Raw genomic sequence first — 23513 nt, 5'->3', positions numbered from 1 at the left:
GTTGTTTGCCATAATAGAATATGTATAAAGTAACATATTAAAGAGGCAAGTTCAGAAAAATCACAAACTGTTCCATACATGGTGGGATATAGCAAAGATGTATGTGGACACATCTGTATGTTCTGCAAGATGGCTATCCAATATGAATCATACTATTGGAAGCATTGATTACTAGATTCATATAGACCTGTATTTTACTTGTGTACTTTTGCATATCTACCCGCTTGTTGCCATTAGCATTGATTATTAGATACATTTTGACCCGTGCTGAGGAAATTTGTTGCTATTTAGTAAAAAATATAAAGTAATATTTGAGAGTACATGTAAAACACACACGCCGCCTGGCCCAGTTATAAAGGTTTATACAGGAGACATTGTGTGGTGTGGGTAAGTGATTATAGTTGAATATCATTTACATTTATAGAAGCGTGTTATTTGTATTGCGGCGGGCGTATCCGGCCTTTGTACACGTGTCCCGGACAGCGTGCGGGACTGCGTACGCAACGCAAAGGCCTACACACGTGGCGTATTTTCTACTAAATACAAATCACACGATAGCATTGTTTCAGTTTAGGCGAGACGGTAGTCACGCGATAATAGCACAAATTGATCAGTGTCCAATATTTAGTTTAAATACCTTACTTTCTGTATTACCTCTGGGGAAGGCTATCAGTTAACAGGAAAGGATTTTTCTGATCAGAAAACTATAGAATGATAGTGTGGGCTGAAAACGGTATGAGTGTATTGAACTCCGCTTGGTGGTCTTGGTGAAGTCTTGGTGAAGTCTTGGTGAAACTTGGTGAATCACAGTCTAGGTGAATACGTGATGAGCACGGTCCTGGTGTACACGTGCGATGGAGTGTGATAAAGTTTTCGTGGTATTACGCTTCGGCTGTTTTGGAGCACAGTAGGAAGACTCCAATGATCCTACCATTTATAGATAACAAGTATCTATAAGTAGTACGATTGGACCGCACGGTTGTATGTGTAACCAATAACGCAACGTGATATGAGGTCGTATATCCATGCGTAAATCTTGCCCTCATACGTGTTGTAGGGAGCACATGCAAGCGTGATTTGTGTAAAGTAAAAGTTTAGGGAATTTTTGCTGGTCTCTCAGGAAAATCTCTAGAGGTAGGGCCTGCAACGGCTACACGTGTCTGCTAGAAGGCGGACCGGGGATACTCGGAGCAGAAGAAGTTCAGTGGAAGAGCTTAAAGGATTTCCACCGTAGACTACTGTGTTTGGTGCATTTTAGGAAGTTTTTTTCTGTGTTAAAAAGGTCCACAATGGAAGCCAAGTGCACAACACAGGGACGTTTAGCAGTCAGAGTTCAGGCTGCAGAAATTTTCAGACCCCGGGGGTCTGCTCGGTTAGTAATGTGGGGGAAGTATGGTCCCCACACTGAGACCTTTTGTGATGAATGGACACGAATGACTGTGGGGGATAAAGCACCCTTTCCTGGGATAGGTAGCTTTGACACAGAGGTATTACATAATCTAAGGCTTAGGATCTGTCTGATAAAGTCCCAAAAACGAAGAATTAGACACACAAACTGTTTAAATATATGGCAACAGGAGGGTGATATACAGAGGGAACTAGCTTACACAGCTGGTCCCAACCCTAACATGAAGCTGATGGCAACTACACAACCACCGTACATAACGGGAGAAACAATGGCTACAGAGAATGGCATACTGGTATATGATGATAATAGTGCACTTAATAAATGTATTAATGACAATAAGAGTAAACGTAATAAATGTATTAATGATGATAGGAATGAAACTGACAAATGTACAAGTTCTAACCCATGCAAGTTGCAACCTATGTTAAACTTCCCTCAGGATTACAAGCAAGAAAGTGAGCCCAGCACGATGTCGGCATTTTCTCCAGCAGCCACCATACAAGACACCCAGGTGGGCACGGCCCAATCGGTAAGGGCAGTAGTAAAGCCCCCTAACGGAGGGTCAGGTGAGGTCGTGTCCACAGGTAAGTACGGTAGTGTACATTATGCACAGACAGTTGCACCTCACATTGTAGAATCAACACAAGATGGTGTAATTGAACTAAATCCTGTCAGGATGATCGCAGTCCCCAATGGGAGGACTGACGCTCAGCGAGTCACTCCCGTAAGGAACATTGCAATGCATTGTCCCTGGTACCGGACAGAATTAGGAACAATTATGTCTGAATTTCCCGATCCCAGAAAGGATCTAACCGCATGTCAAAAATTTTCTCCATTAGACAAAAGGAAGGTGAAACTGCTTATGACTATTTCCATCGAGCACTGCAGGAAATGGCTAGATACACTGGGATCGCGGACATTGAGGAAAGTGTACATCATAGAGAGGTAGCGGTGTCCGTATTAATGAACAGCTTAAAGGAAACGTTGAGAACCAGAGTACAAACCACTCAAACTAACTGGAGAGGTATTTCGGTGGCTGCATTAAGAGAGTCCGCTATCGAGCATGACCAAAATATCCAAAGAACCAGGGAGAAACAGGGAGAGCGGTTGATGGTGATGAGCATCCAAGCACTGAAAGAAGCATCAACTCGACCAAAACCCCAGGCCCCTGGCTCATGGAGGAAGCCAAGGGTTTGTTATCTGTGTAAAAGGGAAGGGCATTATGCCAGCAACTGTAACAGCACACATAAAGTCAGACCCCCTAGACAAGAACACGAGCAAAGTTATGACACACTTAATTGTAATCAGGGATCATATAGGAAAAATTTTGGGCCACACCTGTAGTCTGCAGCCAGTGAAGTTGATTGTCAGCCTTGATAGTAAACCTGAGGTCACAGTTGATGTAGTTGGTAGGTCATTTCTTGTGGATACAGGGGCGGCCAGGTAAACTCTGTGATTCACCTGTAAAAGTTTCTGTTTCTCATCTCTGACGTTCACCAGCAGAATTACAGCTCAAACGTCACATGTCTACTCGGTTTTCTTCCAGAAGTTTGCCCAAAACCCAGTATTTCTTACCGGCATCTCTGTGCTTGGCCACGCACAGAGGGTGGAAAGGGGAAATACTGATGAAAGGAGACTGTGCATGAATACCAGTGGACATGTTGGTGTGACAGCCTGATGGTGAACGGAAACCTGACAATTTTTCTCTTTTTCTATTATTCTCTCTCTTTTTGTTTTTTCATGTTCTACGGATGGTATGTCACACAACAGTTAAACAAATGGTAATGCAAGATTTTTTGCTCCCTACAGAAAGTCGCTGACTCGGAGAGAACAGCGTGTCACTGGAGTGTCCGTTTTGGGAAGACTGAGAGGCAGCACTGTTGAGATGGCATCTGAGCAAGAAGAACAACAAGACTAGAGGCAGTTATCGTACAAATTTTCTTTCCCTTCTATTATTTTCTGTACCTCCCATTACCACTCTCCTTTTCTCTTCCTGTAAGATGGACTTACCCCAAGAGACTGTGTTCCGGGTTTTCCTGTTGACCTTGATGTTGACCAGAGCAGTCTGTTTCGGTGAGAGTACCAGAGAGGTCGAGTAAGGGTCTGGAATGGGTTCTGATGACAAGGATGGATTTGTAGGATTCCAAGAGCAACACAATCACAGAGCAAAGGCGAGTATCAGAAAACGATCTGGTAGCCATGACACTAGAAGATATTGTAAAGGATTGTTAGCTGAAGAGAACTGTATCTGTAGGAATTGTGAAAATATAGTTGAGGACGGGTGCATCAAGAGATGTCAGTCCAGCTTTAATATCAACATGGACCGGCATCCATCACTCATTAGTGGGAAACGTTTTAAATCAGACAGACTGCTGGGTGTGCTCACAAGTACCTCAAGGTCATAGCAAGTCAGGACTAGTACCATACCCTTTAACGATAGGTGTGGTACTTGAATTAAGGGGTGGGAGGCCGGTGGACAAGAGATTTAATATTTCTAGTCCTCCTAGTTTGAAGCTCCACCAATATCATGTGGATAGGTCCTTAGTATGTTTTAACATTTCCAATCCCTGAAAGCCGGGAAATTGGGAAGTGACATGGAACAATCAAACCATGGCATTTTCACACAGAGCCAACAGAATGCCCGTAGACTCAGAACTTATATGCCAAATAGCCAACGGTGGGAAATATTTTCGGTATAGGTACACTCTAGGAAGTAGGACCATGCGAGATGGAGAAGTATCACCAAGATACTGTGCGCATATCATACAGCCTGATACGTGTACTGAGCAGATGAGAGAGCTAGGGATAGGACTTTTCACATGGAAGGTTTGTAATATGGTTATGTCATATTCTGTCCCATATGTTCTCCCTGATGACGCATATTTCATATGCGGGGAAAAAGCGTATAAGTTCCTTGCCCCAAACTCAGAGGGATTGTGTTACGTTGGAAAAGTATTGCCCGAAGTAATGACCATTACCCATAATAAAATGAAAGACATTCACCGCAATGCTCAAGCTCCTTACACTCACTCATTACGAACACATCGTTAAAAGACACCTTATAGAGAGGACAGAGCATCCGGCCTCTGATTTGATTCACAAATCCACCGGGATTCAATTCCTACTCGCGATAGATATCACCCGTACCGCCAGAGGAGTTATAAATTTTAGGTATATTAATGCGCTAGCGGACCTGATAGACAATATCACGAAATGTATGATGGCACGTTCAGGTATACTGGGAGGGAGTTGCAAGCCTACAAAACGGAACTGATCCAGCATAGGATGGTTCTCAATTACCTAACAGCAGTAACAGGCGGGTATTGTGTCACCCTAGCAACTCAGTATGGTGTGAAGTGCTGTACATATATTACTAACAGCACTGAGGACCCGACCGAGGTCATATATCAAAAGATGGACTATATCTTGCAATTGAAGTGGGAGTTTCGAAGGAGGCACAATCTTACACTCGCTGCTGTGGGTAATGACTGACCGGCTGGGTTTCATGGTTGAACCCACGTAATTGGTTCTCAGGTTTAGGAGAATGGGCTCAAAGCGTTATCATGGATGTAGGAAAATTTCTCTTGTGTATCCTGGGAGTTGTCATAATGATTGGATTGATATTCAGATGTGTTCGGACTTTAATGCATTGCAAGCGCCGTACCAAAGTGATGAGTCTGAGGAGCGAGGGCATTGTAACAACAACTGGTTTAATTTATGGCCCATCAATTGAGACAATGTTGTGATAAGACATGATTCCACGATCCGTTTCTTTCACCCGTTTCTCCTTTGTTTTTCTCCAATGTAAAAAACATCCACCTGGAAGAAGATTTTGACGCACATCTCTACAGACCTTTGATTAACTTTTCTACAGACCATTGATGAACTTTTGCACGGACTTTGCAAGATACTTTAGTGACTTTAACTTTCTATGGACACTTAAAAAACTTTGCTTACCACTTACAGCAAAGATACAGTAATCCGGACAAGATTTCAACAGAAGCCCAAGGACAATCACACTCATAACCACAGAAATGTATTTATAACACATGTTTCTTATCTTCATCTCTACAACCTCTAGGTAGTATCACACATAGTCGACAGGTGACATTCACATATTAGCATCCACATATGTTTCCCCCCCCATATATCATCAACTAAATGTGCTCCCCCATTTGTTGTAACCAAAAGCCGAAAAGAGCTTGGTATAGTTTGTCAGCCCATCCACAGACCCTTAATACGGGATAAGAAGGATTCAATGTATACTTCGCAATACCTCGAAGCTTATTTAAAACATGTACGGCATGATGATACATGCCCCTCAGACATGGATTTCATACATACATGCTTTTACTATCCCACTAGATCATACAACTCCCACCTTCTCCTCTCCTCCCTCTACCCAATCATTTATAGGTATTTCATTGAAGTGTATATTTTTCTGCTTGATTATTTAGATAGTGGCAGTTATTGTTGACTGCCAAAGGGTGGACTGTCGAAGTCGGAAAAATATCATGATGCGTATGCCTTGTATTAATCCCATGTGCATGCGCACGCTGTTCGTGCACCTAGTCCCCCATGCGTGCACATACACGCAAGTTGCGTAAGGGACGCTCCAGCGTCTTGTGCGCATGGGATGTGTAAATACGGCAAAGTTTGTGAGCGTGTAGCGTGCGACTCGATCGTAACATATTTAACCCATATAGTGCATTTTGTAGTTAATATTCCCCTAGACAATGTCAGCGAGTATGTTTAGTTTAACCTGTTCCTGGACAGAGAGATTCCTCTTTACATGATAGGAAGGGTCAGATAAAGGTTGGACGGTGGTGTTTAGTATCCAGCTGTAGGGTATTTTGAAGCTAACATTTTGGTGTTAGTTAGGAAAGGATCGCTCGCTCCTGCGTATAGTTATGTACAGAAGTAGTTTATGAACTTTAAATGTATTTGCTGTTAATTACACATGCGGGGGGAATCCAGAGGATGCCTCCCACCAGAGCAGTTGGGGAAAGACACAGCCCACCTGTTCAAAGCCACCTATGACCTTTTCTGTAATGAAGAGACACATCCCTGTGTCCAATGAACAATAAGATTACAGGTACCATTGTATTGTGAATGTATGTTGTGTTTATAAAGACCACTGTTGCCTGGCCAGCCTCATGTCTCTGAAGGCTTTCTACCTGAATAGCTGAGGGCTGGATTCCAGATTGCGCATGCGAAAGATTCCCCACGTATGTATATTTCTCTGTAGCCATTGTTCGCCACTGTAGCCACTGTTATTTCTCTGTTATTCTGTTAGATTTCTATGTTAGATTGTAGTGTATAAGTTGTATTGTTTTACCTTTTAAATATACTCAAGTCAACGGAGGCCTTAGAACCCCTGTGGTTTCCAATACAAATCAGTGCTGTGTTGTCACTTTCCTGCCAGGGCTTTTAAACCAGTTTTACTTGTTTAAGGTGTATAAGCATTGTTAAGGTTTATCAGTGTTACATCGTCACGCTACTTGACTATAGAGGTTTAAAGTATAAGCATATTATTACAGTGGTGTATTGACAAGGTTTACTGCATATTACTCTGTGTGCGCACGTGCTGCTCGTGCATCGCGCTCTCGGCGTTGCGCCTGTTACGCTAAGTGCGTACCTTTACGGTACTCAGTGTGCAAATAGCGTACTCAGTCCGTAATAGTGCATAGCTTATGTTTAATGGTAATAAATTGACATTATCAATGGATCTGTAATACTATTTGGCAAGCTCATTCTATGGCTGGATTGCCGTTACCGAAATCTGTGAAGGCCCATTCTACCAGACAGGTGAGCTCATCCTGGGCGGCTGCCCGGGGGGTCTCGGCATTACAACTTTGCCGAGCAGCTACTTGGTCGGGTTCAAACACTTTTGCAAAGTTTTACAAGTTTGATACCCTGGCTAAGGAAGACCTCTTGTTTGATCAATCGGTGCTGCAGAGTTATTCGCACTCTCCCGCCCGTTCTTGAGCTTTGGTATAAACCCCATGGTTCTTGAAGTGTCCCCAGCATCCTCTAGGACGTAAGGAGAAAATAGGATTTTAATACCTACTGGTAAATCCTTTTCTCTTACGTCCTAGAGGATGCTGGGGACTCCAAAAGGACCATGGGGTATAGACGGGATCCGCAGTAGCTTGGGCACACTAAAAAGACTTTAACTGGGTGTGAACTGGCTCCTCCCTCTATGCCCCTCCTCCAGACCTTAGTTAGACTTTGTGCCTTGGAGTAACTGGACACACACTAGGGGAGCTCTACAAAGTTTCTCTAGAAAGACTTTTGTTAGGTTTTTAATTTTTAGGGAGACCTGCTGGCTACCAGGCTCCCTGCATCGTGGGACTGAGGGGAGAGAAGTCAGACCTACTTCTTCTTAGTTAAGGGCTCTGCTTCTTAGGCTACTGGACGCCATTAGCTCTAGAGGGGTCGATCACTTTGTTCGCCTAGCTGCTTGTTCCCGGAGCCGCGCCGTCACCCCACTCACAGAAGCCAGAAGCCGGGTGAGTATTAGAAGAACAGAAGACTTCAGTGACGACAGAAGACTTCAGTAACGAGGTACAGTGCAGCGGTAGCGTTGTGCTACATGCTCCCACTCACATCACCAACGGCACTCGCAGGGTGCAGGGCGCTAGGGGGGAGCGCCCTGGGCAGCAGTTACTGGGGTTTTTGGCTGGCAATAAAGCACTATACGGTGTCCGGACATGGTATAGATTACCCCCGCCAGTGTGCAGATTCAAATTTTAGCGGGCTACAGCGCGCCGGGAAGGGGGCGGGGCTTAGCCGCACATTGCTCACCAGCGCCATTTTCTTGTATCTCTACAGTGCTGCAGAGACGCTGGCCCGGACCTCCACGCTCCCGCAAGTACACAGGGAGGAAAAATGGGGTGGGGGGGCACATAAATTTGGTGCTTTTCATTTATGTTAACAGCGCTGATAATATTACTAGGTTGTGTTAGTGTATGGGCGCTGGGGTGTGAGCTGGCATACTCCCTCTCTGTGTTTCTCCCTAAGGGCTTCTCTTTGGGTCTGTCCCCGGGCTTGTGGACTGTGTGAGTGTGTCGGCACGAGGTGTCGAAATGTCTGAGCCTGGGTGTTCCTCCCTGGAGGAAGTTATGGGGACTGCAGAAAAGGATTTAGGTATGTGTCTGTCGGCACAGCCGACTGCTGATTGGATGACTATGCTGAGTACACTGAATGCAAATGTGGCTTTATTGTCTAAAAGACTGGATAAATCTGATTCTCAGACACAAACATGGAGACAGTCGGTGGAGGACGCCTTGTCTCAGGTACAGACAGTCTCAGGGTCACAGAAGCGTGCTTTTAACCAGATGGCAGATACAGGTACCGACACGGACTCTGACTCCGATGTCGATTTGAATGAGGCTTCCTTGCATCCACGTGTTGTCAAGAGTATTCAGTACATGATTATAGTCATTAAAGATGTTTTACGTATATCTGAGGATTCTGCCGTTCCTGACACAAGAGTTTGCTTATTTAAGGGGAAAAGACCTGAGGTAAAATTTCCCCCCTCTCATGAAATGAATGCGCTTTGTGAAAAGGCTTCGGAGTCGCCTGAAAAACGGTGGCAGATTCCCAAGTGAATTTTGATGGCATATCCTTTTCCCTCTGACGATGGGGAAAAATGGGAGTCGTCTCCAAATGTGGACAAAGCTCTCTCGCGATTGTCCAAGAAGGTGGCGCTTCCGTCTCCTGACACGGCTTCCCTCAAGGATCCGGTGGATTGCAAGCTGGAGACGACATTGAAGTCCATTTTCGTCAATACTGGTGCATTTCCCAGACCTGCTGGTATGGGTGAGTAGTGCTATTGCAAAGTGGGTTGAAAATTTGGCTTCTGATATGGATGCTCTTGATAAAGATAATATTCTTTTGACTCTTGGTTATATCAAGGACGCTGCAGATTACCTAAAGGATGCGGCGAGGGATGTTGGCCTCTTGGGATCAAGAGCCAATGCCATGGCGATTTCGGCCAGGAGGGCGCTGTGGGTTCACCAATGGAATGCTGATGCCGTCTCCAAGAAGAATATGGAAGCTCTCCCTTTTAAGGGTAGTGTCTTGTTCGGTGATGGCCTGGCTGACCTGGTGTCGACCGCTACGGCGGGTAAGTCATCTTTTCTTCCCTATGTTCCCACACAACAGAAGAAGGCACCCCATCAGCAGATGCAGTCCTTTCGGCCTAATAAATACAAAGAGGTAAGGGCTCGTCCTTCCTTCCTTCCTTCAAAGGGTAGAGGTAGGGGACGGAAGTCGCCTGCAGTGTCAGGCACCCAGGACCAAAAGTCCTCCCCTGCCTCTATCAAGTCCACCCTACCAGTGGTGGGCCGTCTCCGATTCTTCAGTCAGGTCTGGGTTCATTCGGCTCTGGATCCTTGGGTCTTAGACATAGTGTCCCAGGGGTACAGACTGGAGTTTCAGGAGATGCCCCCCAACCGATTTTTCGTGTCGGCCTTGCCAACTTCTCTTTTCGAAAGAGAGGTAGTAAGGGATGCGACACAAATGTTGTGTCAACAGAGGGTCGTGGTGCCAGTTCCCCCGTCAGATCGGGGGAAAGGGTTCTATTCGAGCCTCTTTGTGGTTCCGAAGCCGGACGGTTCAGTCAGGCCGATTCTGAACCTAAAATCACTCAATCCATACTTGAAAACTTTCAAGTTCAAGATGGTGTCTCTTCGAGCGGTGATCTCCAGCCTCGAAGGGGGGGATTTTATGGCGTCAGTCGACATAAAGGATGCTTACTTACACATCCCAATATTCCCTCCTCATCAGGCCTTCCTGAGATTCGCGGTGCAGGATTGTCATTACCAATTTCAGGCGTTGCTGTTAGGGCTTTCCACGGCCCGAGGGTTTTCACCAAGGTAATGGCAGAGATGATGGTCCTCCTTCGAAAGCAAGGGGTCACAATTATCCCGTACTTGGACGATCTCCTGATAAAGGCGAGGTCCAAGGAGCAGTTGTTAAAAAATGTGGATCTCTCCCTGTCGGTTCTGCAACATCATGGTTGGATACTAAATTTGCCAAAGTCTCAGTTGGTCCCGGCCACTCGGCTGCCCTTCCTGAGCATGGTCCTAGACACGGAGATACAGAGAGTGATTCTTCCGGAGGTCAAAGCTCTGGAAATCCAGACCATGGTCAGGGAGCTTCTGAGGCCGACAAGTGTGTCGATTCATCAATGCACTCGGGTACTAGGAAAGATGGTTGCAGCTTACGAAGCCATTCCGTTTGGCAGGTTTCATGCCCGGGTGTTTCAGTGGGATCTGCTGAAAAAATGGTCTGGGTCTCACCTGCACATGCACCGGAAAATTAGTCTATCTTCCAGGGCCAGGATTTCTCTCCTGTGGTGGCTGCAAGGCTCTCACCTTCTAGAGGGACGTTGATTCGGAATTCAGGACTGGGTCCTGCTGACAACAGATACAAGTCTCCGAGGCTGGGGCGCAGTCACGCAAGGAAGAAATTTCCAGGGAAAGTGGTCAAGCCAGGAATCTTGTCTCCACATAAATGTTCTCAAGTTGAGAGCCATTTACAACGGCCTGCTGCATGCAAAGAACCTTCTTCAGGGTCTCCCTGTCCTGATCCAGTTGGACAACATAACAGCGGTGGCGTACGTAAACTGCCAAGGCGGAACAAGGAGCAGGGTGGCTATGGACGAGGCCACAAGAATCCTACCCTGGGCGGAACAGCATGTGAGCGCTCTGTCAGCAGTCTTCCTCCCGGGAGTGGACAACTGGGAAGCAGACTTCCTCAGCAGACACGATCTCCATCCGGGAGAGTGGGCTCTTCATCAAGAGGTATTTTCAGAAGTGACAACGCGTTGGGGAATTCCTCTGATAGACATGATGGCGTCTCGCCTCAACAAGAAGCTTCCGAGGTATTGTTCCAGGTCAAGGGACCCCCAAGCCAGTGCAGTGGACGCCCTGGTGACTCCGTGGGTGTTTCAGTCGGTGTATGTGTTCCCTCCGCTTCCTCTCATTCCGAAGGTGCTGAGGATCGTTCGACGAACAGGAGTTCAGGCGATACTCGTCGTTCCAGATTGGCCGCGGAGGGCCTGGTATCCGGATCTTCAAGAATTACTAGTGGAAGATCCCTGGCCGCTTCCTCTAAGAGAGGACCTATTGTTGCAAGGGCCCTGTGTGTTTCCGGACTTACCGCGGCTGCGTTTGACAGCGTGGAAGTTGAGCGCCAAATCTTAGCTCAGAAGGGTATTTCCGGGAAGGTCATCCCCACTCTCCTTAGAGCTAGGAAGGAGACTACGGCAAAACATTATCACCATATTTGGAAGAAATATGTTTCATGGTGTGAAACCAAAGCGTCTCCGGCGGCGGAGTTTACTTGGGTCGGTTTCTCCATTTTTTGCAGGCAGGCGTAGATGCAGGCCTGAAATTGGGTTCCATAAAAGAGCAGATTTCGGCTTTATCTATTTTCTTTCAGAAAGAATTGTCCGTCCTTCCCGAGGTTCAGACTTTTGTGAAGGGAGTGCTGCATATCCACCCTCCCTTTGTGGCGCCGTGGGATCTTGAAGTGGTCTTGCAGTTCCTTATGTCTCACTGGTTTGAGCCTTTGCGTAAGGTTGAGTTAAAGTTTCTCACTTGGAAAGTGGGCATGCTTTTGGCTCTGGCGTCGGCCAGGCGAGTGTCAGAGTTGGCGGTCTTATCTCACAAGAGCCCTTATTTGATCTTCCATTCGGATAGAGCGGAATTGAGGACTCGTCAACAATTTCTGCCGAAGGTGGTTTCTTCGTTTCACATTAACCAACCTATTGTGGTGCCTGTGGCTACGGATGCTGTGGCGGTTCCAAAGTCTCTTGATGTTGTAAGAGCTTTGAAGATTTACGTCGCCAGAACGGCTCTCACCAGAAAAACAGAGGCTTTGTTTGTCCTATATGCTTCCAACAAGATTGGAAATCCTGCTTCTAAGCAAACTATTGCTCGCTGGATTTGTAATACGATTCAGCACGCTCATTCTTCTGCTGGGCTACCGTTGCCGAAATCTGTAAAGGCCCAATCTACTAGAAAGGTGGGCTCATCTTGGGCGGCTGCCCGAGGGGTCTCGGCACTTCAGCTTTGCCGAGCAGCTACGTGGTCGGGTTCAAACACCTTTGCTAAGTTTTCCAAGTTTGATACCCTGGCTGATGACGACCTCATGTTTGCTCATTCGATGCTGCATAGTCGTCCGCACTCTCCCGCCCATTAAGACAGACCCATCCAACAAATCCAGAATTATAGTCAGCCTGTTGCTGTCATTATTCATGCCGTTGCATGCGTTGGGTTGAATGCCATGTTGTACGGCATGTTTGAGGTGTGAGCTGGTATGTATCTCACCTTAGTTTAAATCAAAATAAATCCTTTTTCCTCGAAATGTCCGTCTCCCTTAGCACAGTTCCTATAACAGGAGTCTGGAGGAGGGGCATAGAGGGAGGAGCCAGTTCACACCCCTTTTAAAGTCTTAAAGTGCCCATGTCTCCTGCGGATCCCGTCTATACCCCATGGTTCTTGAAGTGTCCCCAGCATCCTCTACGGACTAAGAGAAAAGGATTTACCGGTAGGTATTAAAATCCTATTATTCCTTCCTCACTGAAAGCTCCCGGCACATAGAGTGATCACTAGAAAATATCATTAAAATCAGTTGTATTGAGTATAGATTCTTGTTGTATGTGTGACGCATATGTGTTCTTTTCCCAACAGGTTTTGTCTCTGTCTACATTTCATCATGGCCACATTCCGCTGGACCCGCTCACTGCAGCTTACTCTAGCTGTAATCAAGCCTGATGCTGTGGCCCATCCAGTTATATCTGAAGTAAGCCTTTTGTCTGTTACATTGTAATGTCTTATGGAAAACTGCTATAGAAATATTTTACCCAACCCCCTAAGGCGGAGCTACTGGAGCTTTCCTATGTAGGCATTTTACCTGGGGCTTCTCCACTTTTCTGCATTACTGGCACCTTCTTTCCTGTCAGTTTACATTGACAAACTGGGGTTCCAATGTATAGATAGTGTCAGATAGATAGTCAATAGGTCGACACCATATGGTCAACAAGGTCAAAAGGTCGACATGACAAAGGTTGACACACATATGTCGACACATTTTTTAGAGGGTTTATTGTTCATGGTTTTACAACTTTTTTACTATCCATGTCACAATCTGTTACCTTTAGTAACCTCGTGGTGAGCAGAGCGGAGCGAGTCACTGATCCCAAAGCGTGGCAAGCGAACGCATTTCAACAAATTTGGGTAAAACATTTTTTTTAAACACAAAATAAATAAATTAAAAAAATATATATATAGATTTTTTTTGGTGACAACCTTTTGACCCTGTCGACCTTACGATGTAGACCTAATGACTGTCTATCTTCTGTACCACACCCGACAAACTAAACTGATTTGCTGAAGTAACTGGAAAGGTGATTTTACTAGGTGGTAGTGCAGTGTAAAATCCCACTATATTACTCACGGAGTGCAGTTATGACAGACAGGCCCAATGCTTACAGGCAAATCCTATTAAACGTATACTGTATTTTAGACCAAAATATTTTAGGGATGTTTTTTATTTGAGCGTTGGGTTAGAGAAGCCACACAGCTATTATGACCCATGGTTACAGACATAGAGGGTCATTCCGAGTTGATCGCTAGCTGCCGTTGTTCGCTGCTTAGCGATCAGTGAAAAAAACGGCTAATTTGCGCATGCATATGCGCCGCAATACACACGCGCTTCGTACGGGATACAAAGTCCTTTGTGGTTTTGCACTGGTTCTAGCGGCGATTCCAAACGCACAGCCGATCGCAAGGAGATTGACAGGAAGAGGGCGATTCTGGGTGGCAACTGACCGTTTTTAGGGAGTGTTTGGAAAAATGCAGGCGTGGCTGGGCGTTCGCTGGGTGGGTGTGTGACGTCAAAAGCCGTCCCTCTGTCATTGGAATCAACGCACACGAAGAGTAACTACAGGGCTGGTCTTGTTTTGCACAAAAAGATTTTGCAGGCGCTCTACTGCACAAGCGTTTGCACTTCTGCAAAGCGAAAATACACTCCGTAGTGGGCGGCGGCAATGCGTTTGCACGGCTGCTAAAAACTGCTAGCGAGCGATCAACTCGGAATGACCCCTATACTCGGCCAGCTGCCTGTCCCATGTTACAGCTCAACATACAGATACCGTGGTGAATTACTATTAGTGGACTGTGGCAGGTCAAGTTGGTTTAATGCCCACCACATATTACCCCTTTCACATCTCCAATGCCGAATGGGATCCGACATTGGACCCTAACAGCAGGCTTCCCGACCCGGCAATTTTCCGGGTCAGTTGCCATAGCGGCAGGGGGCGGAGGTGGCGTTGGGAGATGGATTAATTTCCCCACCGCCTCTCCCTATGTAGTGAACTGGTCCCTGGTCGCATCGACCCGGGAACCCGTTCACACTGCCAATGACCCGGTATTCAACCCAGGAATAACCCTTCTTATAACCCGGGTTGAATTACCAGGCCAGTCGACCCGGGAATTCTCCATGGCCCCTTTCACATCGCACAGTGACCCGTGTCGACCCAGCAATATACATGGTCGATACCGGGTAATTTGTGCGATGTGATTGGGGTAATACTGTACACATGGTATAAGTGTATGTTGATGGGTAAGAAAGCTGTGGTATTGTAGCCATGAAAAAGCAAATAGTCTTAATTGATGATGGTGATCAGTGGGAGATTTCACCTTCTAGACCTAATTCTTCTGCTGATAATTTAAAGCAATAAAAAAATCATTATTTGGTGTTCAGTGCTGGATATACTGATCCAACCCTTGTCATGCCCATAACAGTATTTCATATATGTTATAGACCTGTAACGCTTTCTATGAATTCTGACTTTTTATCTGATTATTTTATTTCATAGGCTGTACACGAGAAGATACTAAATAACAACTTTCTTATAGTAAAAAGTAAGGAGCTGCAATGGCGGGTAAAAGATTCTCAGAATTTCTACAGTGAACATACAGGTAAGAACAGTTTTTGGGTCTGTATCTCATGAAGCAGACAATTTAGCTTGTTATGTTAGTGGCACTTTGTGCCTTGGCTTATTTTATCTCCTGGAACTTCGCGTGAGGCAGTAACAAACAATATAATTGTTACGTACCTGTCCCACTAGAAGCGATATGCTCTGTGCGTCAGTGCTGGTGTTCTTTACTGGAACTGGTTACATATATCTGGAAATATTGCAATGTTTCAGAGGGGTACGAATGCTGACGCCTGTATCCCGTCATTAATTGAAATGCCGGCGCCAGGATCCTGTTTGAAGACTGCCGGGACGCCACACTGATAAGCCGCAGGGGATGGGAGGTTAGGTTTAGGCTGCAGGGGATGGGAGGTCAGGTTTAGGCTGCAGGGGGGGGGGGGGGGCGGCTAGGATTAGGCACCCTCCAGGGAGGGTTAGGCTTAGGCTGCGGGGAAGGAAGGGTTAGGTTTAGGCTGCGGGTAGGGGGAGTTAGGGTCAGGCTGTAGGAAAGGTGGGTTTGGGGGTTAAGGGATCAGGGTTAGATTACTTACGAGCAACTGTCGGGATCTGGAACACCAGGATGCCGTAGTCTGTATTTTGACTGCCGGCATCCCAAGCATTGGGATCCCGTATGTAATCCATTGTAAATTTTTTATGAAAAATAATAATAATCCAGGCACATTCACTGCAGGTATGTCTCTATAAGCACATAAATACTCATGTTAAAAATATTCAAACACAAAAAGTGACACGTAAAAAAGATGGTACTGACACAAGTCCTGATTAATTTAGGACACATATGAGGGGGAGGCAGTCAATTGACCGCCAGACGGAATCCTGGCAGTCAATATACCGATGCCGGAATCCCAACACCAACTGCAATACTGGCGGTCAGAGTCCCGTCGCCGGATGGTTTCCCCACTTGGGTGGTGGTCCACGCCACCATCCAAGAGGGAATAGAACCCTGTGGCGCCAAAGTTCACCACGGGCCCGAAGTGTGGCGAGCGCAGCGAGCCCACGAGGGAACACACTACGCTCGCCGCCAGGATCCTGGAATCTCATACTGATCCCATATGAAGCAGTAACAATCATTATATTTGGAGAATATTTATTTTTGTACAGGTTTACTGCATGAAATTGATTTGAAAAATCTGAATTATCATTGTTTATTTATAATGTTTAATAAAATTCCGTAGCTCAAATGTTTAAAATGCCAAGGACCAAATTACAAAGCAAACAAACTACAGGACATTCAGGAAACATAAATTCAACAGTAACAAGCAATGAGCATAATAATGTCTGCCTTCGTAGCGTACATACGACAGCATCACCGCCGTGCAATGCTTTCACATGTTTGCGCGGGGGAGGGGCTGGATCTGGCACGCGGGGCGGACTTGCCGTGTGCTGGGCGCCCTATCCCTCCCCCCCATGTCAAAGAATTTGATCATAGATGTGCTTATTTCACATATCTACAATCAGGTCCTTAATTAGTGTCGCAGTTCAGAAGTTATTTTTTAGTTATTTACTTTGCCTCTCTAAAGGTATGCTTACACAAGGGATCACTCACACAAGACATTGTGCCCACTCCAAGACAGTGATAAAGTTTGTGCAACAGGCGTCTTGTGGAGTTGTATGTGGGGAAGGAGGGGCAGCATATAGAGTGGTGATAATTGTAAGATCCAACTGTCGTAGGGAGTCAGCGTCCTGTGGGGACATTTTGGAGCAGCTGGGAGCTCTGCATAGCATGTGGAGAAAGTCAGGAGCACGTGGGGGCATTTTTGGATAACTGATGTACAGTAGGTATGCTGAGGTTGTGTTGGGGCTGTTTTGTTATTATGTAAGATTGCCCACCATTGTGATGACAACTATGCTGTCATATGCTTTTTGCTCATGCACAACAAAGCCGTTTTTAGTTCACCATTTTAGGTTTCACACTATTCTCTCATCTTATAAACTGCAGGGAGCAGGTCTTGTCTGGTGTTCCGGAATGAGGTCCGGTCCAGAGAGTGACTATGACGCGACTATGATGCAACAATGGCCAGCTACTGTATATCACAGGTAAGACTGGTGGCCTGGACAGTGTACCAGCTGGGAGCCAAGAACACCAGAGCTCAGACGTAACATCACCGGAGCTGAGAGAAGGTGAGAGACGCACAGCAGCTGTAGCCCTCACATTACACTTACATCAGCCACTGTACAATGAGCTCGGAATGCTATCCGGGCACATCGATATCCGACAGGCCTCTGGCCGGGTACATAAACCAGGATGGCAGCAAACGCTGGGACATGTAGTTCTACCAATGCTGGGTGCCCAGACAGTGGAGCTGTGACCTATGCTGGGCAAGGGGGCGTGCAGAGTTAGGCCAGGGCTGTGAGAGGTGGGGGGTGGGGAGTTAGCAGGGACTGTGTGTGTGTCATACTTGCCTACCTGACTGCTGACAGTGCATTGAGTGCAATGAACGCTTAGTGCAGGTCGTCTGTACTACAGCCAGAAAATGGAATATTCTGCTCTGCTCTCCCTGCAACACTGGACAGAAGAATGCCTTGTTGAAGTGTTGAGTGAGTGAGTGTGTGTGTGTGTGTGTGTGTGTGTGTGTGTGTGTGTGTATGTGTGTTGTTGTTGGTATTTTTTTAGTGTATGTATCTGACTGTGAGGGGAGGGGGGGAGATATGATATACTAATACAGAAAACATTGAGTATGGAACAGTTTTACATTTCAGTCCCTCTTGTGGAACATTGGCAGTGAGTTACCAGTATCATACCCTCCAACATTTTACACATAAAAATCGGCACAAATTAGGAAAGGGGACGTGGCCACACTACCTTTCCTATACTATCAATGGAGTAAAAAATAGGTACAGACCATAAAAAAAAGGTACAGACCATAAAAAAAAGGTACTGTACCTGCCAAAAAGGTACATTTGGAAGGTATGCAGTATTGCTATAGGCTGATGCATACAATTTTCCAGCATGTACCGTACAGTATATTCACACAGCAGCTGCGCTCCAGCAGGGTGATAAAGGACCAGCCCATCAGATCCTAACTACCGTGTCCCAGGCTGTGTTTGAAAAATGACAGTTAGGAGCTGACTGGCTGGTACTTTATCTCCTTCCAACTTATCACTTCACCAAGCTTAATACATCTGCCCCTGTGTGCATCATCAACTCTCTAGCTGACAGGAAGTCAGACCAAATCTTCCATATAGTCTCTGATCAACTGATACATGCCACACATATATATATCATTACCTGGTCCCCACGGGTGGTCTTCTGTTTGCCGGCGGTCGGGCTCCCGGTGCTCAGTATACCGGCGCCGGGAGCCCGACAGCCGGCATACCGACACTTATTTTCCCTCGTGGGGGTCCACGACCCCCATAGAGGGAGAATAAAATAGTGTGGCGCGCGTAGCGCGCCACCGTGCCCGTAGCGTGGCGAGCGCAGCGAGCCCGCAAGGGGCTCATTTGCGCTCGCCAAGCTGTCGGTAAGCCGGCGGTCGGGCTCCCGGCGCCGGGATGCTGGTCGCCGGGAGCCCGACCGCCGGCCAGCCGTAGTGAACCCGGTCCCCACATGTGTCTATGTTACTCATACAACTGAAGTTCCTGTCATAAGACTACACATAACAGCCTAATTAGGTAACATAAGTCTCCTGAGTTCAGACAGTGTAGAGAAGGGATTTAAGATTTCTCCAAAAACGCAAGACGTCCTTAGGGAAAGGGTCTGGGACTCCAGGTCGACAACAAAAAGGTCGACACACCTTAGGTCGACGCCAACTGGTCGACACACCTTAGGTCGACATGGAAAAAAGATCGTCAGGAACAAGGTCGACATGGAAAAAGGTCGACATGAGTTTTTTATGTTTTTTTGGTGTTGTTTTCTTCGTATAGTGACTGGGAACCCCATGCTTCGCTCGCCATGCTTCGGGCATGGTGCCTTTGCTCTGCTCCGCTTGGCACAGATTACCGTTCCAATCGTAGTCCACGTGGATCGTTAAGTATGAAAAGGTTCCAAAAAAGAAAAAATTTGTGAAAAACTCATGTCGACCTTGTTCCTGTCGACCTTTTGTCCATGTCGACCCTTTGTCCGTGTCGACCTAAGGCGTGTCGACCAATTGGCGTCGACCTATGGTGTGTCGACCTTTTTGTTGTCGACCTGGAGTCCGGATACCGAGGGAAGGGGGTAGAAAGCGTAGGCCAATGACGTGTAAACATAATTGTGACTGAGTCAGATTGGGATACTACCTCAGAAACGGGAAGGACTTGTGCAGCAATATTTGAGTGTATTAGAAATGTGTTGGCTGTTCCTAGGCGGTTACATGAGGTTGGCTAATCAGATGTAGCATAGTAAGGGCATGATATTAGAGTGTTGCTGAAAGTGTCTGCGTTTAGAGACACTGAAATGCTCACATTGGAGGCCATACTTGGGCGGATGATCTGAACCTAGCATAGGGCTGGTGAAAGTTTCAATGGTGCGACCGATGTTGACTGAAAGTGGGCGTCCCAGTCCTTGCATATTTGGATGCATGGATGTAAACCAGGAAAGGGTATTGTATCAACATTAGCCTAACGCTGCAGATGCAGTTGCAGCAAAAAGGCCACAACTGCTTCCAAGTCAGAATCAGGCCCATTGAGGAGTGATCCTGCCCCGTCAACAAACCCCACCCCCTCAACAGACATCCCCTACCTTCCCCATTAGGGCTGCTTCCATAAATCTCCCAGGCTGGTTTCCCATCAGAATCTGCCCCTGCCTACTGATCCCTACACCCAGCATGCCATGTGTCGGGGCACGCATAGGATACTACCTAGGATTAATGTCTTGCAGCAGACATTATGCATGGGGGAGGGGGGGGGGGGTGGAAGGGGAGCTGGTGCCAATGCTGTGACCATCAAGGGTGGGGAGGTGAGCAGGTGCTGGTGAGCTCTGACACCGGGGGTGGGTGGTGGTGCGACTGCTGTTGCTGTGAGCAGTGACCTAAAGATGCCATCAGCAGGTGCCCCAGCCAGCAGGTGACATTGACATTGGGAGACCCCACCAGCTGGCACCGTGATCTGCGGGTGCCCTACCAACCTTGGCCAGCGTGTGCCCTAAGGGGATTTATGGAGGCAAGTCAGTTCCACGCACTAGTTATATATTAGTTATAATTTGTCTTCTCAGAAACATGAAGGATTGTGGGAGACGGAGGGAGCGAGACAGTGGGAGACGGAGGGAGCGAGACAGTGGGGGAGAGAAAGACACAGTGGGAGCGAGAGAGACAGTGGGAGAGGGAAAGAGTAATGGTGCCTACACATGGCACAATGTATCACTGAGCAACATAACGTGGACAGCGGGGGGAAGGGGGGGGGAATCAGCAAGTGCATACACACTTGGCGATGCCAGTAGCGACTTACGACATTGGGGGGGCACCGCTAATGACAGCCCCAGATCTTCTTGCATGTACAAAAGAACTGCGGCTGGTGCACGCATCGGCATCGTTATTGTTCATACACACAGAACAATGTAAACGATGTGTCATTCCAATCGATCGGGAACGCCTACATCGTGGGTATAATCATTTTGTGTGTATACACATTTAGAGAGAGACGGGGGGAGAACACAGAGAAAAGAAAGGCTGTTCCTTTATCTGTGTGCTCTGTAGAAGGTCAGACCATTATGTAAATTACAGAAAGATTTGGCACATTTCATGATGAGGATCTGTCAGTGTGTACAGAGGAAAGATTAATTGGCCTCAACAACAGGTGTATCTGCAGATGGCGGTGGTGGTTGATCAGTGTGTACCCTCTGCAGATATATCTACAGATTGATTGATCTGCAGATATATCTTTAGGTGTGTACCCACCTTAAATGATTTACACAAGTAGGTATCAGCAGATGTAATTCTGTTGTGTAAACAAATCACTTTGGTGACTATTGGCAACAATTGTTTATAGACTGTGCTGCAAGAGATGGAGATCCCACATGTACATTTATCTTCTGTGTGGGACTCCAAACATGTACATACCTTATCTGTGTGATTACCTACAAGTACTGCACATACCTTCTCTGTGTGACTTCCTACACGTACATAACTTATCCATGTGACTTCCTCATGTAGTGTACATACCTCCTCTGTGTGACTGCTTACATGTTCTGTACATACCTTCTCTGTGTGACTTCCTACATGTACATGGCTTCTCTGTGTGATTTCCTACACGTACATACCTTATCCGTGTGACTTCCTACATCTACTGTACATACCTTCTCTGTGTGACTTCCTACATGTACATACCTTATCCATGTGACTTCCTCATGTAGTGTACATGCCTCCTCTGTGTGGCTGCTTACATGTTCTGTACATACCTTCTCTGTGTGACTTCCTCATGTACTGTACATACCTTCTCTGTGTGCCTTTCTATATTTACTGTACATACCTTCTCTGTGTGACGTCCTACATGTTCTGTACATACCTTCTCTGTGTGACTTCCTCATGTAGTGTAATTACCTTCTCTGTGACATCCTACATGTACTGTACATACCTTCTCTGTGTGACTTCCTACATGTACTGCTTATACCTTCTCTGTGGGATTTCCTACACGTACATACCTTATCCATGTGACTTCCTCATGTAGTGTACATACCTCCTCTGTGTGACTGCTTACATGTTCTGTACATACCTTCTCTGTGTGACTTCCTCATGTACTGTACATACCTTCTGTGTACCTTTCTATATTTACTGTACATACCTTCTCTGTGACGTCCTACATGTTCTGTACATACCTTCTCTGTGTGACTTCCTCATGTAGTGTACATACCTACTCTGTGTGACTGCTTACATGTTGTCTGTTTTTACCCAGTTTTGTTCTATTGCTGTTGTTCTAATTGTAAAGCGCAACGGAATATGCTGCGCTATATAAGAAACTGTTAATAAATAAATAAATAAATAAATAATAAATGTTCTGTACATACCTTCTCTGTGTGACTTCCTCATGTACTGTACATACCTTCTCTGTGTGCCTTTCTACATGTACTGTACATACCTTCTCTGTGTGACTTCCTCATGTACTGTACATACCTTCTCTGTGTGCCTTTCTACATGCACTGTACATACCTTCTCTGTGTGCCTTTCTACGTGTACTGTACATACCTTCTCTGTGTGCCTTTCTACATGTACTGTACATACCTTCTGTGTGTGACTTCCTCATGTACTGTACATACCTTCTCTGTGTGCCTTTCTACATGTACTGTACATACCTTCTCTGTGACTTCCTCATGTACTGTACATACCTTCTCTGTGTGCCTTTCTACATGTACTGTACATACCTTCTCTGTGTGCCTTTCTACGTGTACTGTACATACCTTCTCTGTGTGCCTTTCTACGTGTACTGTACATACCTTCTCTGTGTGCCTTTCTACATGTACTGTACATACCTTCTGTGTGTGACTTCCTCATGTACTGTACATACCTTCTCTGTGTGCCTTTCTACATGTACTGTACATACCTTCTCTGTGACTTCCTCATGTACTGTACATACCTTCTCTGTGTGCCTTTCTACATGTACTGTACATACCTTCTCTGTGTGCCTTTCTACGTGTACTGTACATACCTTCTCTGTGTGCCTTTCTACGTGTACTGTACATACCTTCTCTGTGTGCCTTTCTACATGTACTGTACATACCTTCTCTGTGTGACTTCCTACATGTTCTGTACATACCTTCTCTGTGTGCCTTTCTACGTGTACTGTACATACCTTCTCTGTGTGCCTTTCTACGTGTACTGTACATACCTTCTCTGTGTGCCTTTCTACATGTACTGTACATACCTTCTCTGTGTGACTTCCTACATGTTCTGTACATACATTCTCTGTGTGCCTTTCTACGTGTACTGTACATACCTCCTCTGTGTGCCTTTCTACGTGTACTGTACATACCTTCTCTGTGTGCCTTTCTACATGTACTGTACATACCTTCTCTGTGTGACTTCCTACATGTTCTGTACATACATTCTCTGTGGGACGTCCTACATGTACTGTACATACATTCTCTGTGGGACGTCCTACATGTACTGTACATACCTTATCCGTGTGACGTCCTACATGTACGTACATTCTTCAAGTGTACGTACATTCCCCACACGTAGA

The 23513-nt window shown here is 46.2% G+C and overlaps 1 protein-coding gene across 1 annotated transcript in view; it reads left to right on the top strand.

The window, feature by feature from the left end:
* Positions 1 to 17434: 17434 nt before the first annotated feature.
* LOC134935281 (ciliary microtubule associated protein 1A-like) overlaps positions 17435 to 23513 on the top strand; it is a 44224-nt gene continuing 38145 nt past the window's right edge. Inside the window, exon 1 of the mRNA XM_063930441.1 lies at positions 17435 to 17543. The gene's annotated coding sequence lies outside the window, so the exon portion shown is untranslated. The remainder of the gene's footprint in view (positions 17544 to 23513) is intronic.

Source organism: Pseudophryne corroboree, chromosome 6, assembly GCF_028390025.1.
Source record: "Pseudophryne corroboree isolate aPseCor3 chromosome 6, aPseCor3.hap2, whole genome shotgun sequence".
Classification (NCBI taxonomy): Eukaryota; Metazoa; Chordata; class Amphibia; order Anura; family Myobatrachidae; genus Pseudophryne; species Pseudophryne corroboree.
The sequence above is the reverse complement of the archived record's forward strand: the minus strand, read 5'-3'. Positions and strand labels throughout refer to the sequence as shown.